This window comes from Sus scrofa, chromosome 9 (assembly GCF_000003025.6).
Source record: "Sus scrofa isolate TJ Tabasco breed Duroc chromosome 9, Sscrofa11.1, whole genome shotgun sequence".
Lineage (NCBI taxonomy): Eukaryota > Metazoa > Chordata > Mammalia > Artiodactyla > Suidae > Sus > Sus scrofa.
The window spans coordinates 101,450,645-101,465,969 of record NC_010451.4 but is presented as its reverse complement, the minus strand read 5'-3'; the positions used below and the strand labels follow the sequence as shown (position 1 = coordinate 101,465,969).

The 15,325-nt window shown below is 38.7% G+C and overlaps 1 protein-coding gene across 14 annotated transcripts in view; it reads right to left on the bottom strand.

The window, feature by feature from the left end:
* MAGI2 (membrane associated guanylate kinase, WW and PDZ domain containing 2) overlaps positions 1-15,325 on the bottom strand; it is a 1,324,507-nt gene that overhangs the window by 705,230 nt on the left and 603,952 nt on the right. Inside the window, exon 1 of one of the 14 annotated variants that reach the window (XM_021102534.1) lies at positions 5,719-9,126. The exons of 11 other annotated variants lie outside the window; for them this stretch is intronic. The gene's annotated coding sequence lies outside the window, so the exon portion shown is untranslated. Of the gene's footprint in view, positions 1-4,120; positions 4,783-5,718; positions 9,127-15,325 lie in introns of those variants that run through there. 2 more of the 14 variants (XM_021102538.1, XM_021102535.1) reach the window with 2 other exon arrangements.

The window sequence follows — 15,325 nt, the reverse complement described above, 5'->3', positions numbered from 1 at the left end:
AGTAGTCACCGATTGTTTCTTGTATTAGCTCCAAAGCTGAAAAGTAAGCTCCCTAAAGGCAAGCTCCATACTATACTCTGTGCTTTACAACCCTTCATATTAATAAGCAGTGCACTAATTAATAAGCAAATGTACTAAATTGCATACTGCTAGAAGAGTTCACACCATAGGAAAGCTTAGTTAGTGAGGTATAGTCACTATCAGATGAGACCTGTTAGGTCCTGGATGCAAAGAAGACAGAAAGAGCAATTTTTTTATTTTTTTTTTTAGGGCTGCAGGTGCAGCATATGGAAATTCCCAAATTAGGGGTCGAATCAAAGCTACAGCTACCAACCTATGCCACAGCCACAGCCATACCAGATCCGAGCTGTGCCTGCGACCTACACCACAGCTCACGGCAATGCTGGATCCGTTAACCCACTGAGCGGGGCCAGGGTTTGAACCTGCATCCTCATGGATACTAGTAAAGTTCATTTCTGCTGAGCCACAATGGGAACTCCCGAGAGCAAATTTTTTAAAACAGATGCTTTAGAAGAAGTAATGGAGAGATAAAAACAAACCACAGTTCTACCTCAGACTGGCCCTACAACACTTTGAAGTGGGTAGCAAAGTTCTTTTTGAAATATCACAACAGCACTCAAACCTTCTCAGATAGAAAATCCTGACAAAAGGGAGACCTTGAGAATACCCTGATATTGTTCACCTGTCAGGTGTTCAAACCATCTAACATAATTAGAAGAATTGTTCCTTGTTGAGCCAAAGCACACTATGCCTGTCCTCTACGACTGGTGCCTAATTATTCATTTATTCATTAATTTAATCATTTAACAAATGTTTAATGCACACCTAACATGTGGGTTGACATGATCTGAAGCCTGAGGGATTCTATTGTGAACAAAATGAATTTGGACCCTAACTTTAGAAGCTCCTGACTCTTGGCAGAAAGAAACATTAATCACACAAGGGCATTAATATCCAATTAGCAATTTAAGAAAATCTTTTTCATGTAACAAAGAAAAATAATGAGCTGAGAGAACATTTGGTAGAGAGAGCCAATTTAATATCAGAGCAAGAGGGCAGAGTAAGAGTTCTAGGAGAGGAAACAGCATATGCTAAGGCCCTGAGGTAGAAGGAAACATGAAGCTTTCCAAGAAGAAAAACTCTTCTTCAAGAGTTGTATGAATCCAAGTCTGAGAATCCTTCAACACTTAGCCAGCAATTCTTAGTTTTAGATTTAGGCTTTTGCAGTCCTTTGAATGAAAGGACCCAGAGAACTCAGTTCTCTGCTATAGGCCAGAGAAGGCTCCCATCCCCTCTGCTTTTCCTACTGGGCTGGGTTTATGTCTTTGTGGGCAGTAACAGGCAAGATTCCTGACTCCAACAAAACTTTGAGTGACCTCCAAAGTCCTCTGGACTCTGTCGCTGGGTAGAAAAAGTCAGAAAAACCTCAGGCTGAGAAGATATGAAAGATACCTGCAACGCTTACAGGACTAACCTATGTCAGAGATGGTCTAATAGCAAAGCTTATCCCTTTTTATAAAATGTATTATTCCTCCAGCACCAGTCCCAGGGGGAAAAGAAAGGTGAGCAAGAAGAGTGGCTGGCTCTGGAATCTCAGCTGGGATCCTATTAACATGGGACTTCCTGACCTGCAATGCTTCAATAGGGAGTTATCAATTAAGCTCGCTTCTTCTCCATTGGCTGACTGCCTGGCAATGAAGCTTCTATTTCATAATACACATCATTGTTAGTTTCCTTAAGGACTGCAAAGTTTGATTTTCTTTACTGGTTTAAAGGGGGAAAAAGCTATTCTGACTATGTTCTTTCACAGAGTGAAGAGTAAATTTTCAAACACCTTGAGTAAGAGATTTTTTGAATTATCACTTTCATTATATTAGATGTATGTTTTGTGTGACTTGAGAGAACAGATAGGAAATCTTTGGGATAAAAAAAGAATAATGCACTGTTGGAAAATATGCTTATTTGACAGGAAGCCATCCTTGTGATGAAAACTAGGGAAAGGACCCCCATACTCTATTCTTAGTATACTTTATAGACTATATACTATATACGTATATATACATACACACACATATATATACTATATACATACTTTGATATGCTTGAAATATATAGTATTTGTTTTAACCTCTGATATCTGTGAATTATTTGAACTGGTAATTCATATTATAACAAGGTTCTAACATTTTTTAAGGTACTGACTAATACAGTCAAATGGCAATACATTTTTATTTTTTCCAATAAATTAAAAATCTGCTATCTTCACAGTAAGCAACCAAGGTCTTTAGAAGCAAGACTGTCACAAGGTGTGTGACTTAGAGCAAAGGCTGAAGATATGATAGAGAAGAAACATACCTGAAATTGAACATAAAATTAGAGTATTTTAAATTCAGAAACTTTTGTCATGTCTCTACTTATTGAATATAACATTGTTGTCTAATAAAGATTTTTAAAAACTGGAAATTGAATTTAGGGTGACAGGCCATTACTACTTAAGATATTCTCAGAAAGTGAGAAGCTTTATGTTCAAAAATATATCAAGGAAAATTCAGTTAGGGTATTGCTTCATCTCAACTTTTCCTTTCTATGCTACAGGCACCACACGGCCAACCAGGAAATTTCCTATTTTCCAAACTTGAAGCTATAAGAATATAGACAAACTGAAACTTACTTCAACATGTACATTTTTCTTTTTTAGCTCTCATTAAGAACTCACTGGTATCCTGAGGCTCACTCAAACATCACATACATCTCATTGCAAAATTTTCATGTTAGTCCCAGGTTTTTTTCTCCCTTGATGGCCACTGCTCATGAACTGCATCTATGTTATAGTTATGTTGATGCTTTAAAAAGGAAAACAAAATTACATTGATAGGAAGTTCCTAAGGTTCATGATTCTTTGGTATGTATGTATTATCTGGTTTAAACATCAATGCCATTCAACTTCTCTAACAGCTGATTAGATATGCTCTTAGTTTTACAAACACGGTTCTTTCATTCTAGACATTTGAAATTTCTCGAGGTAAAACCTCCTCAATTGCAGTCATTAACAATATTTAAAAGTGACCCTAGTAATCCTCCTATGAATGATGAGATGCATTTTCATTGTATTATCTATTGTCATATTCATTGTTCAACCATAATTGCATCAATTTTCCAAAAGCACACTATGTACCATCATCAAATTGTCCACAGGTATAAAAGCAGTAATCATCTACATGCAGTGTTAAAGTTTCATTTCTGTTATTCTACTAAAGAGGTGAATCCCATTGCCTCTGTAAGCTCTTAGCTTTATCAAAATTATTCCAGACTCCCCAAAAAATCAGTGCTGTGACTCCTATCCTATGTAGGAGTCCTAGATGTAAGCCCTAGAAAGGATACCCTTCAGCGGAGCAAGTGATATAATGACCTAAAGCACTTAGGAAACTGTTTCCATATGCTGTCAAGATTACCTTATTAGAAGTCTTATTTGGCATAATGTAGAGATGACTCCATTGCATTTTTCAGGAAGCCTTGAGGTTTTTTGCAAATTTTAGGAATTCGGGAACTATCATACAATTTAGATATTCTTTCTGCACAATGCACACACTATTGTACTCTTTTGCATCTTCCTGTTGTCCTCTCTGGTGGATAGTGCTGTACTTCTTGTCTAAAATATGAAGAGCCCAATCCTTTCCTCATGAACCCACTCTCTACTCAGTAGAGGCATCTCTGAATGCTATAAAATAGAGAACGGTCGGTTTCACACACACCCCCAAACAACACATGCTCTTAACCAGCTCCTCAAACACACAGCTCTGATAAGCACGTCCTGCCTCTGCTGGCTGGAGCATTCACAGACCAGAGCCTAAATGAAGGGGCAGTGTGGCTGCTGGAGCACCTCCACCTCCGCTGCTTGATCAGAACAGGAATTCCTCCAGAAGCTCATGCGGAGGACAGGACAGGAGTATGTCTTCCCCCAGCATCCCAAGTCTAGGGCATGATCTTTCTCTGTGCACAACCGATCGTGATTCAAAACAGGGAAACAACAGTAAAAAAGAAAAGGGCAGCTTTTATATCTCCGGAGATGGAAGATAGGCAAGTATCCCGGTGTCTTTACCTGTCACTTCCCATGTGGAGAGTCCAGATGTAAAGTGTCACACACGCGAGCGTCTTTCCTTAGAGAAGCTGTTGACTAGCCCACTTCACAACAACAAAAAGTGTACATTGTGTCCAAAGAAATATAATCTACCTCCTTTTAAAAACGGAAACATGTGATTGCTGGAAAAAATATCTTCTGCTAGTCTTGCTGGGTAGTTTGTATTTGAAGTAAGACGGTCACCACCCACTCCCCATTCACAGCGAGATTTAAAAAGGCAGGCAAACTGAAAGGAACCACAGCCAGTCCGCCCCTATCAGAAATCAGCCATAGGAGCGAATCACGCTGGGGAAAGGCTTGACAACTCGAAGAGACCATCTCCTCAGGACGGGTGGAGAGATATGGAGCCATTTTTCACTAGGTTCACAAGAAAATGTCAGCTCACAGCTGCTAGTGCACTGCCAGAGCGCATCTTAATTTGGTCAAAAGGGACTCAGCCAGTCATCTCACAGAACATTTTCTTAAAGAGTCCATTACAAATCTGAGCATCTTCTTGATAAATTCTTTGCTAATTGCATGGTGCAGCTCTGCATCCTATTCAAAACTAAATGCCTTCCCCCATTTCCTCTTAAAACCATGTGAATTAGGCACTTCTGAGCTAATGGTCAAAAAAAAAAAAAAAAAAAAAAAAAAGAAAGAAAGAAAGAAAGAAGGAAAGAAAGAAAAAAAAAAATCACCTCTCTCCACTCCCCACCCTCCTCCAGCTTCTTGACTAATACCTCTGGGCAGTTTACTTCAGAATAGAGTGGATTCTTGACCAATACACAATGACAAATTGGCATACAAGTCTGCTATCACAGAAAGCACAGGCAATGCTTTCTTTGTAAAAACACAGGAAAATACACATGCTAGAACAAAAGACACTGTATCTGCACGACAAGAAACAAGAGAAATTATGTGTTTGTTTTACACACATCTGTACCCATTTACAAAGAAATGGCTTTGCATCTATTTTAGTTATGACATACTGTATTCTTTCCTCAAAACCACGTTCCTCCCAAATTAATTTTTAAGCTTTGACACCAATGGGAGGTAAAACATACTCTGCTGGAAGAATGCCTGGTGTGTGCCTTTGTTGGTAGGGTGCCATTTCAAACTTGTTATATTTGAACTCAATTATTTGGGAAATTGAGATAAGGCAAATGTAGTCAGATATCTCTGAATTATTCTGACATTACAAGAAATGCCAAGTCAGCAGATATTTGCTGTTTACATTTCACAAGAACATAATCGTGCATTTGCAGCCTTCTGGAGCAAAATGCTAACTGTTCTCCAAACAGCCACCTGACAATCTAGGGCTGAAACACACATTCTGACTCAGAAGGAGAGAGACATCATGATGGCTCTCCACTGGCGGTATTAAACAAAAGCTCGGCAAGCAAACGAGAGGCATTTGGTAAATGAAGTGAGAGTTAAATCAAGTTTAGGTTCACATCTGGTGGAATATGGCACTGCCTACCCAGGGGTGGAGGAGCAGAAGGGTTTGGAGGTTATAAATAGAAAGCACACACACACATAAAGATACTGAAGCAGACCCGGGTCAGTTTCAGCTTACTAACCTAGAGCTCTGTTCAAAGGAAGCAGAGAAGCCGCACGTCCTCTCCCACCTTTCCATGGTCCTCATCAGTGTCTTCTCAAACCACCTGTACTGATCCAGCCCATTCTCAGATCACAGAATGCTCTTGATAGAAGTAGTCTCAGCTGGGCTTTGATTCTTTTCAGCCTGGATGTCTAGAATTTTCCTCTTTAAGCCAGACACAGCAACACAAAACTGCCGCTGAGGTCTTTTGTTTTCCCCTCCTCTCAAAGATGAAGCATGCAGCACTTCTCTCTCTCTCTCTCTCTTCCTCTCTCTTGCTCTCTCCCTCTCCCCTCTCTCGCTTACGCTCTCTCCCTCGGTTTCTCCCTCCCCAACCCCCACCAGCAAGCTCACAGGATTCCCGAGCGGCTGGGGTCATTTACATCTCCCAGCAGGAGAACCTGTGCTCTGTAGGCGCCCGTCTCTCACTTTGGGGCTTCCTCTGCGAAAGGGAGGGGAGCGGCTCTAGGTGAAGTCAGGTGACCCCTCCGTTAAAAGCCAGTGAGATGGATGGAGTTTGTGAATTTTAATATACACTCAGGCACATTTACATTACAAAGCAGAGAGGAAAATCTAGCTTCTAGAGTTAAGGCATTTTTGTTTTTGCTTTCATAGTCCCCTTTCAGCAATTAAGAGAAGCTAGTATGGTATAATGAAATGTAATTAAACTTTTCAGTGTTAATAACAAGGCTGCTTACTTTCAGAATCATCCAACTGAACAATTCTTTTAAACTTGTAAGCATAACTTTTTTTTTTTCATCCAAGGGTCAAAGACTCAGTCAATTTACTATTTACACAATTTTTCTAATTGATCTTTTCTTTGATATCTAGTGTAGCTTATCGCAAAGGATCATCATAAAAGACAAAAAAAAATAATGTGAAAGGAAAAATAAGTGACAGAAAACCAGAACATACAGCATGGCTAGAAATCAATAGTTTCCTATTGTAGAACTAAATTCAATGCTGAGTAAGTTTTTCCTCTTAGGCAAATTACTTTTCCCTTCTCTGTTTCAGGGTGTCAGTCTGAAAGTAGGAAATAAATGTAATAAATGTAGCCTCTCCCCTCCCTGCCAATCAAGCAAGCCTGACAGAGGAGGATGTCCAGGTAGATATACCAGTATCTCAGGACAGAGATAGAGAAGCAACGGGAAAAACTTGTGCTGACCTTGTACCATGCCAAAGATAAATTTATGGTCTACAGACCTAGACCCTAAAGAGTAAATTGCTACCAACTCCTTTCATGCGCCAAAGTTTTTGAGAATAACTCCTCTATCTCTACCATGCATTCTGCTCTTATAAACACTGAACAGAAAAATGAGATAATTTCCATAAACTATTTTGAGAGCTCAAGATAAAAAGTACCTTATAAAGCTAAACGACAAGTAATTAGAAGGAGGATCAACAAGTTCGATAAGAACAAGTATCAGAAGAAGAATGTCTTATTTGGCCTTTGGTGTTCTATGCATGGATTCTGGATTTCAAGAGCATGGCGATACTGATGCCTCAGCAGTGAAGAGGAAAACAGGCGGAGAGCTGACACAGAATCACATTATCCCTGCCTCAAAAGACAACATTTCGAACCCTTACACACACAGCTTCTCGCTCTCTCAAGAGTGATGTCAGGGGAGTGCTACACTTACTGCTGGGACAGAAATACACCCAGTCCCCGCCATAAACACCACTCAGCACTAGACGCGAAATGAGTAACAGCTATTCACTGTTCTTGCTTGTTTTGTATTTTAAAAGCTTTACCTTGCATGGAAAAGATCCTCTTTAAGCTTTTAACATAAATTATATGCTAACAGGCTGCAAATTTAGCTTCAGTGTGTGTTACCAAAATTGGCACCAAAACATTGGACAATAAGAAAAATCTTCCTTCAGAAAAGTAAGCTGGCTTAGGCAAATTTAGGAAGACTTAAATTTTTGTAGGATGAAAACATAAAGCATTTCATTTTACAGATTCTTATAAGCAAACTAAGTGCTCTTTCACCTTTATTTCTAAGGTATCTCCATTTTTCATTTACCCAATTTTTTTTTTCTCCACCTTATTTCCTGGTCTTTCTTCTTTTGGCTGTGGTATCAGGTCGCTTTCCTTGAATATACAAAATGTTGGCAATAAGAGAGAGAGCAGAAAACACATCCTGTGTTATGTTAGATGATACTTGGCCTTTAACGTAAACTCTAGCATATAGCAACTTTGAAGCTCCATTTTATGCTGACAAAGATTTGTGATGAACACAGAATCTACACTTCATATTTTTCATTATTAAAATCAAAGCATCTTGATTTAAAGAGATCTACCACAGCTCATCAATGACCAACCAAACCAAAGGAAAAAAAAAAAAAAGATGAAAATAAATTAGCAAAAATGTTATAGTGACTAACCCCAGCCATCTTTCTAAAATGTCATCCATTACTCAAGGAATAAACTGAAGTACAGACAGCATGTGGAATAAATTTTCACTCATACATTAATTTAGTCAACCAATGTTTATTGAACACTTCCTTTGTGCTAAGCACTATTCTAAGCACTGAGGGAGTATAAGATAAATACAAGTATCTAGGCCCTTTTAGAAACTGAAAATTTGTACCACCAATGTACAACAGATCTTATTGCAAAATGTTACAGAAAGTCAGAAAAGGGATGGAGGTGGAATTCTCCTTAGTGGGATGTGGGACTGTTACAACAGAATAGGTGACATTTGAACTGAGTCTTTAAAAATGTGTCAGTTTTTGAGACAAGAATGCAAAGGCAAGGGGATTTCAGGCCAAAAGACACAAAGAACATGAACATAGAGAAGCATCTGTGCAGTGGGGTATGACTGGACTCCAGGGTACTTGGGGAAGAGTGGCTCAAAAGGCAGGTAGGAACAGGCTGTGAATGATTTTAAATGCTCCGCTCAAGAGTTTGTGCTTTAACTGAAATGCAAATTATTTGTTTTACAAAGATTATTTTGACAGCAGTGCTAAGGATGGATTATAGTAGTTTCTCAAACTTTCCTAATGTTAAGAATTACCGGCAAGTGACAGTGAATATATAGATGCCTGGGTTCCACTCTAAATTGAAAAGAGAAGGCCAAAAATCTCTATTTTTAACAAATGTCCCAGGAGATAAGATGAATAAGGATAGTGACACAGAGAGTTGATACACTCAGGATTATTATTAACTTAAATGAAAGACTTCTGCTCTTTCACACTTAAATAAGAGATTTTTACATAAAGGTTGAGAACTGTTATGAGAATCGAATATGATAAATGTGCTTATTTTGCACCATGAATTACATCATCTACAATAAATCATGCAATCTCATTCCTATCTTACCTTATGTAAAACCATTTGTCCTGTCAGCTGAACTTTTTTTTTTTTTTTTTTTGGTCTTTTTGCCATTTTTTTGGGCCGCTCCCGCAGCATATGGAGGTTCCCAGGCTAGGGGTCTAATCAGAGCTGTAGCCGAAGGCCTACACCAGACCCACAGCAACCCGGGATCCGAGCCACGTCTGCGACCTACACCACAGCTCATGGCAACGCCGGATCCTTAACCCACTGAGCGAGGCCAGGGATCGAACCCGCAACCTCATGGTTCCTAGTCGGATTCCTTCACCACTGAGCCACGACGAGAACTCCTGAACTTATTTTTTTACCTCTCCTCCTATCAAGATCTTTCTCACATCTGTGTTTTTAGTCCTCTTCCTAGAATGAGTTCTCCTTTCTTTCTCCATCTCCACTTTATCTCTCCTTTAGGGACTTCCTGCTAACAACATACACAGGAATCTATCCTTTTGTTACAATAGTTTACATGTAAGGTATAATGACATGACAATAGCAGAACCAGGAATAATATTAATATAAAACTCTTACATTAGTGTTAAGGAATTTAGCTTTTTACATTCTTGCAATAACTCTATTAGGTACTATAACCATCACTTAACCACTGAGGAAAGTGAAGTCTGGAGACCTAAATAATTCACCAAAGGTTAAAAAACGAGTCAATGGCAATTTCTGGATTAGGACCCAAGATAGTTTGTGCTACGTGATTAATCGTATTGTATCTTATTCCCTAAGCATCTGGATCCGAAAAGATAGGAGTTGCTTATATCAGTAGACAATGTTGTTACTGTTTTGGCTTCTGCTTTTTTGCATACTTTCTGCTAAAGGCTCAGTTTCAGGAGCTGGTCACTGTCTCTGGGTTTAAAGTCTTTCTCTGCCACTCTCAAGCTGTGTGACCAAAGGCAAGTCATTTAGCCTCTCTTTGCTCAGTTTCCTGACCTATCTCATAGTTTTCATCTTGCAGCTTAAGTGATAATCCATCTTAAGTATTTAGTATAATGCATGAAACTATTAGATACTCACTAAATGTTAATTATTATTTTTAATTATTACTGTTTTTAATAAATGAGAAGCAAATTGTCTATGTATCCCCATATGTTTTCCATCTTATCCAGAGATATTTAGGGGTGACAAAGCATCCCTGATTCTGTGCATTATTATCAAACGTAGTTTATGTAGCTTTATTTTAGTTTACAGAGAAATCAGTGATTTGATCAAATTAGAAAGCTGCATCAATTACTACTTAACTAATCATGAACTACATGTATTGCTGTATTATTAGATCTGTAATACATGGTCTCTTGAGACATTTGTGATGGCTTCCTGGAAGGCAGAAAGTAGAAATTACACAATTTTTAAAAGTCAGCACTTGCATTTTAGCAATAAGGTACATAGTAATTCTTCTTACAAATCAATTATACCTGCTTTATGCAAAAACTATCTTTTTTTCTAAGTAAGTATTTCCAGTATTTCCAATATTCCTTACATTCAGAGATATGTTTACTAGCAAACTAAATTTCTTCTAAGTGTGCATTGTACTTGTCGGTTAAGTGCATGTTTAGTGTAGACATGGTATTATGTTCTATGAAATCAAAATCAAATAAATAGATCTTATTCGACAGTGGAAAAAAATTCTGTATAGGAATTACAGCTATCACGTTTTTCAAAATATAGATAAACATAACTTCAAGAAAATTCTTTTCTTCTTTTTTTTAATTATATAAATTGTTGATCCTAACAGGAAAGGATTCTACTTTTGAAGGTTTGTGTGTGGACTACATGACTGATGTATTACTCTGTTGACCACTGGGTAGATTACTTTAAGGTGGGCAGCTATAGTTAATGTTTGTAAAGCCATATTTCTGGGAACATTCTCTCCTTGCCTCCTAGGCTACATGACAATCTTCATCAAAAGCAACATCTCTTGTTGACTGTTTATGCCAAATTAATGCATTTTCAGTCACTGTCAAAAGTATCCTATTCTACTTGAAGATAGTTATATGTATATGCATGCATGCGTAATTATCATAGGCAATGGTTAAAGTTTGATTACCCCATTTGGAGAGAAGAAAAGCAAAAAGCAGAAAATTCCTGCTTTGGGTTTTTCTTTAGCCTTCTCTAACCAGCCAAAACAGGTGCTTTAAGAATGGCCTTTAACTGTGGCAGTGTCAAAGACACAGGGCTTTGGCGACCCTGACTTCACAATTTCCAAGCTGTACGGCACTAGACAAGTTATTTATTTCTATATGTTTCATAGAGTTCTCGGGCGTTAAATGAAATAATGCATAAGAAGTGCTAAGCACAATGCCTCAATGCCTGGCACACAGTAACTATTACCACCATTCTCATCAACACCACCATTACCATCGTATCATTTTCATCATCATCACCGCCACCACTGCCATCACCATCACAATGATTATCGTCCTCCTGCTCATCATCATCACCAAGGTTTATTGTGTACGAGGCACTGATCTTAATACGTACACAATGAACGGCAGTTTCTATTATTATTATTATTATTATTATTATTATTATTATTATATTTTCTCTTATTGGTTTTCAGTTCATGACATTATATGTTCCAATAAGCCCTAATCAAAACAAAAGTTTACACTTAAATGCTTCTCAGTATATTAAGTAAAAAAGAACATAACATGCTTTTCTCTTCACTAGTCTCTTCTACATAAACAATCCTTTGGACCAGACTTTGCACATGGATGGTCCTTATTAGATGATATCTAAATTCTTTGAAAGTAATTCATCATACATTAACAATGCATATAAGAATATGCTTCATATCACTGAAGAGACCAAAACACAGGCAGAAGTGAAATGCTTTCTATACTAAGTGGGCAACAATAAATTTCATTGTTGACAGCTGTCATTCATGAATCTGCATTTCTGAGTCACCCCACTTTTGATTTCTAAAAACCAGGCTGAATTATGATCTTTTATTTTCAGAAGCTCTTGCTCTCTCATAACACTTCACTTACTTTACCCTGTAAACTCTATCAGATAGAAATAAATGGGGCTTAAATGGGGTTTCCTACTCCACAAGACCAACTCTGTCTGTGATGAGCCTGGACAAGGTTGCAAAGTGGGTGCAATTTGGTGTCCATACCTTCCACCTTTCCTTCCTCTGCCCTTTAAATCACTTAGTGACACTTCTCCCATTGCCTTCAGAGTGCTTTCTGATTTTGATTCTTATCTCAACAAAAGCAAAATTCAATAGCATATACTGTGTACATTTGTATGTATTAACTGAAGGAAGGATACTTATTGTCTTAGTGACTTGGATGATTTGTACAATCTTTTAAAATGAACACATTCCTTGGAAGTAGAAACTAATTTCCAGAAATTCTAAACTATGGACTGAAATATATCCATTTAGATGGACTGAACTCAACAGAGCACCTTTCTTATAAAGCCCAATTTCAAATCATGAAGGAAAATGAACAGGGTGGGTGCTGTATACTCTGACTTTGAAACTTAACTTTGGGGGAGTTCCCGTCGTGGCTCACTGGTTAACGAATCTGACTAGCATCCATGAATGCTCAGGTTCGATCCCTGGCCTCACTCAGTGGGTTAAGGACCTGGCATTGACATGAACTGTGGTGTAGGTCTCAGACAAGGCTTGGATCCTGTGTTGCTGTGGCTGTGGCTGTGGCTGGCAGCTGCAGCTCCAATTCAACCCCTAACCTGGGAACTTCCATATGCCATGAGTGAAGGCCTAAAAAAAAAAAGAAAGAAAGAAAGAAAGAAAAAAAAAAAAAACTTTGAAAAAAAAAGCAGCAGATGGGCACCTTGGCTTTGAATTGTAACTCCACCTTAAACAGATTGTGTGACCTTGGACAAGATTGCTTAAGACCCCTAAGCTTTAATTTTATCACTCTATAAAACAGAGAATATAATAAAAAAAAGTAAATGAAATTATGGAATTGTTAGAACTCTGGAACATGAAAGGCTCTCAGGAAACAGGATTTGTCCTTCTTCTTCCAGGTAGTTAGTCACCCACTAAATTGCTCCTTTTTTCCATAGGTCTTCTTTCATAGGTCACCTGATCTGCTCACATCTCTTTTGCCCACTTGACATTGACATTAGTGTCTTTCAGCATAAGTGGTTTCACTGTTCAAGTAAAATATGCCTTTGTAGAGAGTATACATTTTAGTCAAGTAATCTACTTTCCCCAAGGCACCAAAGCAACTCAATAAAACAAATTAAATCAAATTAAATCGAATTGAGAAAGAGGGAGAAAAGAAAGTAAAAGTAAAGAAAGGAGAGAAGATCGAAGAGAGAGAAGAAAGAAGAGAGAGAATAAATAGTTACATGACCTACCCAGAGGCCAGGAGATAGTGCCATAGCAGTGTAGAGAGAATTTAATTGAGCTCTATTAGGGCTCATGAGACCTGACCTTGAGTAACTTGTTTAATGTCAAGGACTTTACGAAACGTAGATATCGAACTTCTCCCAAGATCTCATTCAGCTCATAGATTTTGGTTTCATAACATTAAGAGGTAAACATTTACTGAAGACCCTCCAACACTGAACCCCATTAGTGCATTGATACTGGGGATAGTCACCTCCCACTGACTCAACCCAACTCCTTGTCAGACACCACTGTATGCTTTACCAACTTAGCTCATTTAATATCTGGTAGTACAGTATCTCCATTTTAGAGAGGAAGAATTTTTGGTTTATTGGGTTTATTTGACTTTCCCAAGGTCAGAGAGGCAAAGAGACAGAGCAGGGATTAACACACCTTTCAATACAAAGCCCCAGGTACTTTTTACTGCACCATCTTGCCACCGTTTCAGACAGAAATTGGGAATAAATCTATTTAGGAATTAAACCTTCAATGAATGACTCTGCAATGATATTTTAGATAAACGTGAAGAAGCCTCAAACAGTCATGGAAATTTGAAGAAAACATGCCCTGTTATGGCAGTGATATGCTGCTTAATGTTTAACAATTGGCTTTACAAGAAACAAAAACAAACCAATTTGCAGCATTTGTCAATTTCTGCAGAGAAAATATGCCATCATAGCTAATTTCAAGCTATCAACTTAAAGTCCCTGAACTGGAGTTGAGAAGAGATGTGCACAGACTGGCTCTTTCGAGTCACTCTGTGTTTGTTTGTGCGTGTGTGAACCTGAATTTATATACCACTTTAATTTTCTTAAAAATCTAAAATAAAAGAGGAGTTCCCGTTGTGGTGCAGTGGTTAACGAATCCGACTAGGAACCATGAGGTTGCGGGTTTGGTCCCTGACGTTACTCAGTGGGTTAACGATCCGGCGTTGCCGTGAGCTGTGGTATAGGTTGCAGATGCGGCTTGGATCCTGCATTGCTGTGGCTCTGGTGTAGGCCAGTGGCTACAGCTCTGATTAGACCACTAGCCTGAGAGCCTCCATATGCCACGGGAGTGGCCCTAGAAAAGGGAAAAAAGACAAATAAAGAAAGAAAGAAAGAGCAAAATATCAGTTCAACTGCTTTTCAAGTAACTATGCGTGCCATGCATTTCAATTATGCCCTAATTTTCTTTTTTGGCCAATTACACAGATTACTAGTGGACTCTTTAAATTTCAAAATATAACTGTCAATAATCCTAGAAAATAAGAGAAAACAAAACTCCAAACTCCCAGTCTTGACCTTCTTATTTCTTTCCGCATACTCTGGGTTCTTTCATGGCTTTCCAATGGATACTTTTTTTTTTTTTTTTTTGTCTTTTTGCCATTTCTTGGGCCACTCCTGCGGCATATGGAGGTTCCCAGGCTAGGGGTCAAATCGGAGCTGTAGCCTCCGGCCTACGCCAGAGCCACAGCAACTCGGGATCTGAGCCGAGTCTGCAACCTACACCACAGCTCACGGCAACGCCGGATCGTTAACCCACTGAGTAACGTCAGGGACCGAACCCTCAATCTCATGGTTCCTAGTCGGATTCCTTAACCACTGTGCCACGACGGGAACTCCCAAGGGATCCTTTTTAAGATTTCTTATGAGATGTGAGTTTTCCTTCAGTTAACTAGCAGGTGACAACTGCAGTATTTGTCAGTACTGCCTCATCAAAGGGCCATGAGGGAAACTGGAATAGAAAAGAAGAACAAAACTATCCCATGGCCTTGCATTCTGTATTCCCCACCTTAAAGTTCTAAAACTGCTTGAATTCCTCTGGGATAAAGGCAAGGTGACTGACAAGTTGCAGGGAAATTGCATGCATAATTTACATGGCCCTGAGAGCCAACAGAGGAGTTGTCAT